The 9909-nt window shown below is 48.8% G+C and overlaps 1 protein-coding gene across 1 annotated transcript in view; it reads right to left on the bottom strand.

The window, feature by feature from the left end:
- The window catches only part of SFMBT2 (Scm like with four mbt domains 2), a 78495-nt gene extending 75443 nt beyond the window's left edge, over positions 1–3052 (bottom strand). The window contains exon 1 of the mRNA XM_081022735.1: positions 2957–3052. The gene's annotated coding sequence lies outside the window, so the exon portion shown is untranslated. The remainder of the gene's footprint in view (positions 1–2956) is intronic.
- Positions 3053–9909: the final 6857 nt, after the last annotated feature.

The following is a 9909-nucleotide window of genomic DNA, read 5'->3' on the forward strand; positions in this document are numbered from 1 at the left end:
TAATTTTGTCTTCTTCCCTGCGGAGTTCTGCTCTATCACCATCTATCTGTTTATTTAGGAGCTCAATATGGTGCAGATGGTCCTTCATTCTCACAACAGCCCTGTGAGGTAGGTCTGGCTGGGAGATGGGTGCCTGGCCCAAGGTCACCCAAGAAGCTAAATGGCTGAGTCTCTCAGGTCCCAGCCCAGTACTCTAACCATTAGGTGACACTGCCTCTCAGCGCATAACTGAAAGGAGGAGGGCACTGGTTGTAAGCAAGAAGGGAGGCGGGGGTAGACTGAGGTCGGTGGGGCAGCGCCTCCATAGCTTTATGGGCGCAGTCTCCGGCATCCCAATGCCTCTGCCAGTCAGAGTAGACAGTGCTGGCTCCAATGGTTAGACTTGGTTAAAAAGCAACTTCCAAGGTCCCTCGAGTCCAGACGCTTTTTGCATCTTGACGATGGGATCAGACTTAGCAAGCAAAGGCTTTCTCCAGAACCCGGAGGCACATCTTCATAAAAAGCGCACAGCCTGCTGTTTTTCCGCAAGAGTAAGAGACCGACCAGTCCGTGATTCGACGGCTATCTTGGCTGATCTCCCCCCAAAAATTCGGATCCAAAGTCCACACCATCCCCACCCGCTTCGGTCCCTGTGTCCTCACCCAGACTTTGGTCTCTGTCGATCGTTAACGCGCTTTCCCGCAGATAAGATCTCAATTGGGTAGGATCCTGCCAGCTCTACGTGCGCAGCCCACGTCTACTTAGAATCCAATGATTGTAGAATTGGAAGAGATCCTCCAAAGATCATCTAGCCCAACCCCCGTGCAAGGCAGGTATCTCAACTAAAGCATCCACAACGGGAGCCACACTGCAGCCTTATGCAAAGTCAGACCTGCAATCCAACCTCTGCTTAAGAACCTCCGAGGAAGGAGAGTCCATCAGCTCTAGTGGGAGACCGTTCCGCTGGCGAACAGCTCTTACAGTCAGAAAAGTCTTCCTGGTGCTTAGTCGGGAATCTCCTTTCTTGTAAAGTTAAACAAACAAAAAAGCATCTCCTTTACTTGGAAGTAAATCCCAACTTGTTGTGCAGGGCTTCACCCCTGCAGCCGCTGCCAGTCAGTGCTCATACTGCTGAGATAGTTGGACCCAACAAGCACTGACCGGCAGCGACTCTCCAAGATTTCAATGGCAGGCACTGAACCGTCTGCATGCCAAACAGATGTTGCGCAGTTGTGAGCTACAGCCCGCACGGAACCCTGGCCAACAAACGAGCCCGAAACCAAAAGCAGATGCAGAACTGTACTCAGTCCAAACTTGCGATCATTTACTCCGGAGCAAGCGCCGTAGGATACAATGGGGGGGTGCGCTTCTGAGGCAGCCAGGATCGGGCCGTCTGCCTAGTTGCAGCGACACTTGCCTGCAGTTGCAACCGGTGCAGCTTACGCCGAAGTAAACCCTACCGCGCCAAGCAGGACCGAGGGTGCAATCCATAGTTTTGAGTGCGCATGTATAGGATTGCGTTGCGCTGCACGGCTCTAACCGCCCCCCCCCCGTAAGCAGATCGCGAGAAAATCAGCAGGTAAAGAACTCGGGCTGCCGGCGTCTTTAGGATCGCAGCCGGAACTAGCTCTATCCTAGCCGGATCCTAAACATGCTTACTCAGGAGCCCCAGAGATTTCCGCAGGATTTACGCCCAAGTAATGTGCCTACATAGGATGGCGTAGATTACACTGGAACACACACATTTCTCCGCCTTCCTCTACTCCACTTTGGGGGGGGGGGGCGGACGTGTTTATTTTCAGTTTGTAGAGAGAAGCCCTGAAACCCGCCATGTTGAAACTGACAAACCTCTTTAAATACCCATTTATACCGCAGTTACATAAAGGGAACTAAATCAATGAAGGGGGGAGGGGCCGGGAATTAGTTTGGGGCGATTTTATACACATATCTAATAATCTGTATTCCATTGATCCGTCTCAGTTTCCCGTCCCTCCCTCCCCCGCTCCATGAAACTGACTCAAAAATTGTATTTTTTTTCTTTTTTCTTTCTTTCAGTAAATTCTAAGCCGAGATCACATTAGATATTTTTTTTTATGAGATAAGCATGTCCCAAAAAAAAGGTAGGGGGGCCAGACTTCGGTTAATCTGGCGCGTTTCCAAATAGGAACTGGAGTATCCACGCGATGACATTAAACACGAGCCGCGCATTCCGCTCATCTCTACTCGCTAGGGCACAGATCCAAAAACGTGCCTTGCAAAAGGAAAAAGAATACCTCAACACAGAGAAAAATGCGCGCCCGCCCGCGCGCGCACACACAACCAGCAGCGGACCCGATGCATCTTTACGCAGAAGTAGGTCCAATTGCATGCAATGGATCGGACCACCCTAGGGAAAAAAGCGTGCATATTGGATCGCAACACCTCCCCAAAGAAATGCAACCCAGCGTGATGTCATCCACAATCAAGCGCGGGTTTAGGCGCGCCTAGAACTCCATGCGTAGGATCGGGCGCACAACAATACGTAGGAGAACCCTGAACTTGGAAGGGCTGATTTCCGAGTTAACATGCATAGGATAGCACGGCCCGCCTGAACCTCAGGCAGGAGGAAAGACGAGAGAGGCACTTTTACTACTTCCGAGTAAGCGTGCACAGGATCGGGCTGCGCATTCGAAGCGGGGACGACGGACTTCTAGCAGAACGGCGAGATTAAAACACATCCCCCCCAAAAAATCACTTTGCAATAACTTGCTTTTTAGGGGGGTCCTTGTCTGCTTTTTCTGCGCAAAGCAGAACGCATGCTAATAAACCCAAAAAATCGGGGGGGGGGAGGAAGAGAGAGAAGCCGCCCCCCCCAAAAAACCCACCGCGATCGGTCCATCCTCCGTAAGAAAAAAGGGGGGAGAGGGGAAAAAACCCCACCTTCCGTTAGATGCAGCCCGGGTAGGTCCGCGCGCCGCTGCGCGGGGCCGCGCCTTACCTGCGCGAAGTTTCCCTCCCCCGCGATCCCTCCCCCGCGTCGAAGGGGCGCAGCCCCCGCCGCGCCAGCCGCCCGCCAGCGCGATCCGCGCCCGCCTCGCTCGCTGCCGCCGCCGCCGCTGCTCCACACTCCTTCCAATATGGCATCCGCTCAATGCGCATGCCTCGCACTCGCTTGTACTTGGCGTGTGTGCGCCTCTGTGTGTGTGAGCGTGTGCCAGGGTGCGCGCCGGCTCCTTCGCTGACCTTTTTTTTTTTTATCCCCCGGCACAGTTGCCAAACACGCGCGCGCGCACCGTGCGCCCACAGCGTCTCCAGTCCCCGTGCAAATTCCCCCGCGGAATGGGAGACATGAGTCTTACTCCCGAGTAAGCGTGACAGCTTTGCACGCCCGAAGGACGCGCGCTTCGGGATGAAGTCCCATCCTGTTGCGGGTTTAGTCGGGAGGCCTTCCAAGGGGTTTAATATTGAACCCATTTCGCAGCTGTGTGCAGGCATGAGTAATAGGGGTGGAATCCCAAAAAGCAGTTTTACAGCACAATCCTAAATGGGGATTGCAGTCTGAGACTGGGATTTTATTTCACTGAATTTTATTTTCACTGAATTTTATTTTATTGTTTTAAGGTTTATACACCAAGCCTTGGCTATTAAGGCTGCAGTCCTAAACCCACTTACCTGAGAGTAAGGTGCTCCACAGAATTCAATAGGATTTCCTTCTGGGTTACCATGCTTAGGATTGTGCGGTGACTCTCTGAAAGGGCCACCTGATGTTGTTGTCTTCATAGAATAATAGAATTGTAGAGTTGGAAGGGGCACAAGGGTCATCTAGTCTAACCCCCTTCAAATCAGGTTTCTTTTGTCCAACATGTGGCTTGAACCCACGACCCTGAGATAAAGTCTCATTCTCGACAGACTGAGCTGTCTTATATTAATTACATTAGTTATTATATTAGTTATTATTATTATTATTATTATTATTACTACTGTACTACTATTACTACTTTGTGGTTGTTGGTGACCCGGTGATTTTTTTTTGTGCGGCAACTAATCCGTAGAAATAACCACAGGGTTGTATTTAGCTCTGTTGTACTCATGGGGGGAAACACTTGAAAATGAATAAATCTAAGTTAAAGTAAAGGTAAAGGACCCCTGACAGTTAAGTCCAGTTGCAAACAACTCTGGGGTTGCGGCGCTCAACTTGCTTTACTGGCCGAGGGAGCCGGCGTTTGTCCGCAGATAGTTTTTTCCGGGTCATGTGGCCAGCAGGTCTAAGCCGCTTCTGGCAAAACCAGAGCAGCACACGGAAACGCCTTTTGCCTTCCTGCCGGAGTGGTACCTATTTATCTACTTGCACTTTGACATGCTTTTGAACTGCTAGATTGGCAGGAGCAGGGACCGAGCAACGGGAGCTCACCCCGTCGCGGGGATTTGAACCGCCGACCTTCCGATAGGCAAGCCCTAGGCTCAGTGGTTTAGACCATAGCGCCACCTGCGTCCCTTAAATCTAAGTTAGGCATGTCCAATAACTTCAGTGGGTCTCTGCGCTAAGTAGGTCCAATGTTGGAAACAACCCATAATAATTAAACACTACGTTTTGCTCTTGAGTAAAATTTCATTTTCAAGTGAGACTGCTTATGAGTTTACTACTTGGTAAATGCAACATTTTTAGAAACAGGTCAACCACAAAGACAACCACCCTTATGTGAGGGGTATTGGGACTTACTCCTGAGGAGTTAGGTATGATTTTGCACTGTGACGTTTTCGGTGACTTATTTGAATGCCATGAGAAGGACTCCTGAGTAAGCAGGCAAAAGATTGGGCTGGGAGCGAATAGTGCTCAGCGTTGGGCCTGTCAGATCTCAATTTTACACTTATTTACAGGGAAGCAAAAATTCTGTTCAATTGGACTTTGTCACTCACTCCCCACCTGGGGGGGGGGGTGTCAGAGGATTGCATTATTTAAAAATCAGAAAGCAAGTTCAGTTACTGAATTCTGCAGAGTAATAAGATTGGGGTTCATACACTCAAGAGATTTCAGTTTTTAGAAAAACACTTTTAAGGACTGATAAATAGAAAAATTACAATGTTGGCAGAATAGTCCAACCATGTCACTAGGACATTTCAGAGTGCATATAACATATGTGCACTTCATGTGTGTGAATTTCTGAGAAGCATGCGTGCAAATATGTATTTAACTCTTCCCTTCCCGTTCACTCTTCCTTTCGGAGCGTGGCAATTCCACTGTTTGCACATCACTTTCAAACCGAAAATCTTCTTTAGTGCTTTGGCAAAAAGTCAGGAAGGTATTGCAACCGGTCAGTAAACAAGCAGGCATGGGAGCAAGCAAACAACCCCCAAAGGATCACGCCTCTTCCAGTACGATCACAGGAAATTGGGAAACTCATGGATAAGAATAGAATATCTGGATGAAGGGGCAGAATTGTGGGGGTAGAATAAGCTCAGGGGCTCCCAGTAAGTCCTGTGGGACAAAGTTAGGGGGTGCTCAGTTAAGGGTCCAAGCCTAATCTCTATCGCAACTCCTCTAACCCAGCAGACAGGAAACTGGTTATCGCAGGAAAATAATTGCAAGGAGTTATCGCTGGCAAAAAAAGACCACATTTGGCACTGCTGAGAAAGCTGTGTTGCTGCCTCTTCTTCACCTATTTTCTGTTGACCATTGCCTTGTGCTTAGTAAGATTAGAGCAGCCCAGCCCTTATTTTATCTCCGTTGCTCCTGCGGTTTCTTCCCACCCACCACGTAGCTACAGTAGGGTGTCTCCAGAGACATTTCCCAGCTTTCTGTGGACTCACAAGACTCCAGAAGCACCTTGAAGGTTATCTAGAGACCTGCGGTGGAGCACTGGAAGCTGTCTTACATGGAATCCATCTCGCCCAGTAATGTCTACACTGACGGGCAGCACCTCTCCAGGATTTCGGCAAGGGACATTTGCAGCCCTGCCTGCAGATGCCAGGGATTCTGCTGGCAAAGCTGATGTTCTTCCACAGAGCTATGGTCGTTTCCCCAAAGGATGAAGCTGCTGAGATGCTGCTGCTTCATTAGATGGATTTGGCCCACTGGTCCACATCTGGGCCAGGACTATCAATTCAACAGTGTGTCCCCCCTCCCAAGATGTTGCTGGGCTCTGATCACCCCTGATCTTTGTCCAGGCTGGTTGGGCCTGATGTGAGACATCTGGAGAGCCAACCTCAGAGGGGGTTGAGAGGGGTCTCCCACAGTCTCGCTACTGAGATTCTTTGGATTAGCAATATTTCGAACTGAACCTGGTATGTTTTGAGTGCATTTGTACGCATGCTGAGCTGTGGTTTCTGCATCCATCCAGTTAGGTAAAAGGTAAAGGGACCCCTGACCATTACGTCCAGTCGTGACCAACTCTGGGGTTGCGGCACTCATCTCACTTTATTGGCCGAGGGAGCCGGCGTACAGCTTCTGGGTCATGTGGCCAGCATGACTAAGCCGCTTCTGGCGAACCAGAGCAGCACACGGAAATGCCGTTTACCTTCCCGCTGGAGCGGTACCTATTTATCTACTTGCACTTTGACATGCTTTCGAACTGCTAGGTGGGCAGGAACAGGGACCGAGCAACGGGAGCTCACCCCATTGCGGGATCTGAACTGCCGACCTTCTGACCGGCAAGTCCTAGGCTCTGTGGTTTAACCCACAGTACCACCCATGTCCCTAAAGCCCTGAGCATACCATTACCAGAATTAATGTATTTAGCATACAGGTGTTATCTCCCCAGTTCTCCTACCCTGCTATAAAGAGCAATCAGAGTAATCAACTTGGAAGCTGCTGGATCCAGCCCCAGTTGATCAACACATTATTACTGTCAATCATTGAGCTTGGAAAAATGGGGCAGGGGAGAATATGCTTCTGGGGTTACCTTCTGGGTGGGAGACAAAAGGCAGAGATGCATCTGTGTCTGATATAAACACAACGCTGTCTTTGTGGGTGTAAACTTCATCCAGCCCTCAGCACTTTGAGAAACCCATTTACCATATTAGGTCAAACTTTCAAAGAACAGCCACACAATTTAGGACTAGCAAGCAATATCATTTCTTGACCTGGTGGGGTATGATGTAGACACCTTGCAAGAGAGACAGAGAAAAGGTCAATTTCAACTTTTGCAGTCTTAAGTTAATTGTTCCACATACCCATATCAGTATGGTTTTTGTTTTTAAAAAAGAAAAGTTTGCAGGAAAATTCATTCCCATTTTGCACGCAATTTTGCCAAATGTACATAAATCTACAAAGCAATGTTTCCTGATAGAAAGCATTTTTCCATGTTCTTTTCATTCACACGGGCATTTTTATTCTCACTTTGCCTTGGTGTGTGCAATTTTGGACACATTACTTGGCCGAAGAGTGTTGCGAAACTTGGAGAAGTGCAAATTCCAAACGACAGCTAGGTTTCAGTTTGTGTACCGCTTTGGAAAATGTGAATTAGGTAGGTTCATCTTTGAATTTGAACTGAATCAACTTTCTCCCCAAATTTTTAGCATATTTGTAGCATATTTTGGGTCGGTAGCTTAAAGTTCCATGATGGATGAAACTAGCTTGGATCTAAATTGCACAAAGCAGAATTTATCAATTGTCCCTTTTGCTGAAGTTTGGCTTTTGCCACGGCAGGTTCACTGGGCTCCCTGTTTGTGCCTCAGCTACACCGGAAGCTTTCATTCATGGAAATTAGATCGTTGCCATTTGTGGCTCACGTTTAAGCCCGTCACTGTAGCAAAGAGAGATCAGATGAGCTGGCTAAACACTGACATCGCAGCACCACCTGGTGGGGAATAATATCTGCTTTAAAGTGGAAACGGATGCAACTTCACATCCTTTTTGTTCTCTGTTACCAGTCTCTAACCCTACTAAGAATGCCTCTGGTTTTTTGCTAAAGTTTTATTTTAATATTTTTTTTAATTCATTGTAAATAATGTCCCAGAAAGCCTTGACCTTAGCACAGGACCACCCACTCTGATACCTCTCTTTCAGTGGCGTAGCAGCGTTTGCTGGTGCCCAGGACGGTGCAGATTCATACCAGGCAGGGGTGGGCCACAGAAGATGAATGGAGCCTGCCAGGCCAGACCAGCTCTTGCAACCAGAGCTAAGCGGGGGCCATGCTTACGCCACCTGCCCCCCCGCACCTTTATCTCAGAGCCTCCAGATATAGAGGGAGGGCTCCTCAAGACGTCACAAGACCAAGTACTGCGTAATTTAACCCACTGTTCACATTGCACCAACATAGCAAAGGGCTATGAAATTCAGCCCAGGGGTTCCTCTTACCCAGGGGTCAGCAACCTTTTTCAGCCGTGGGCCGGTCCACGTCCCTCAGACCACGTAGTGGGCCGGACTATATTTTGAAGGAAAAAATGGACGAATTCCTATGCCCCACAAATAACCCAGAGATGCATTTAAAATAAAAGCACACATTCTGCTCATGTAAAAACACGCCGATTCCTGGACCGTCCGCGGGCCGGGTTGAGAAGGCGATTGGGCCAGATCCGGCCCCCAGGCCTTAGGTTACCTGCCCCTGCTCTTACCCATCGAGAGCTCCTTCTGCCTAGGCCAGTTCAGCACCACCACCAGCGATTCTGCAGGATGTTTGAAGGCATGCTAAGGGCGTGTGCAGCTTGTCTGGGGAAGCGGGCAGCCTCAGAAGTTTCAGCAGACCAGCCGGTCCCAGAATCAAAGAATTGGAAGGGATCCTAAGGGTCATCTAGTCCAACCCCCTGCAATGCAGGAATCTTTTTGACCAACATGGGGGCTCGAACCCACACGACCCTGAGGTCAGGAGTCCCGTGCTCTACCGACTGAGCTATTTTCTTGCCGTGTTGCTTATCCTTACAACAAGCCTTGGGGTTTGGACTGCAAGAGTCCCTCACTGCTATTGCTATTGCTATGGTGTTGGGAATATTTCATTCCGTAAGCTTGAACAGAAGGGTGAGGAGTGGGCTTCCTATTGTTAGCTCACACTGCCTCTCAACTGAGTTGCATTGCTGGTTCCTAAGCAACCTAGATAGCAGCCGAGCAACTGGGCACTTCATATATTTTTCCTTTACAGATTCCATCAGTTGTTCTTGGTTTATTCTTCCTCTCTCTACATTTATACCCCACCTCCCCTCCAAGAGCTCTAGGCGGTGTTTGTGGTTCTTCTCCCTCCCAATAGCTCAGTTGGTAGAGCATGAGACTCTTAATCTCAGGGCTGTGGGTTTGAGTCCCACACTGGGCAAAAAGATCCTTGCCTGGAGATGGAAAGAAGATAATAATAATAATAATATTATAATAATTTATTTGTACCCTGCCCATCAGGCTGCGTTTCCCCAGCCACTCTGGGCAGCTTCCAACAAAGATTAAAAATACATTAAAATGTCACACATTAAAAACTCCCCTGAACAGGGCTGCCTTCAGATGTCTTCTCAATGTCAGGTAGTTGTTTATCTCTTTGACATCAGATAGGAGGGCGTTCCACAGGCCAGGTGCCACTACCGAGAAGGCCCTCTGCCTGGTTCCCTGTAGCTTTGCTTCTTGCAATGAGATAAAGTCCCTACCAGAGAGGAATGGCAAATTAAAATGTTGGACTATGCCGAAATGGCAAAATTGACTGGAAAGCTCAGGAACCAAGAAGAACAAAACTTCAACAAAGAATGGGGGGAAAGTATAAGTTATCTTGGAGACTGTTGTAAGCAGATGGAAACACTAGCAGGATTGCAACGACACTTGTATTGTAGTAAGAACTATGGAGATAACGGAGTTGTATAAAAGATGGATTATTGAAAAAGATGCAGTAGAGAAGGTTTGATGACAGGACCTATGGAGGCAGTGGCGTAGCGTGGGTTGTCAGCACCCGGGGCAAGGCAAGTAATTTGCGCCCCCTAACCTGTGGATTTTAGTAGGGGCAGAGAGCTGCGAGTGCGAGCGCGCCCCCCCAGATGTTGCGC

Source organism: Podarcis pityusensis, assembly GCF_964106645.2.
Source record: "Podarcis pityusensis genome assembly, chromosome: 10".
Classification (NCBI taxonomy): domain Eukaryota; kingdom Metazoa; phylum Chordata; class Lepidosauria; order Squamata; family Lacertidae; genus Podarcis; species Podarcis pityusensis.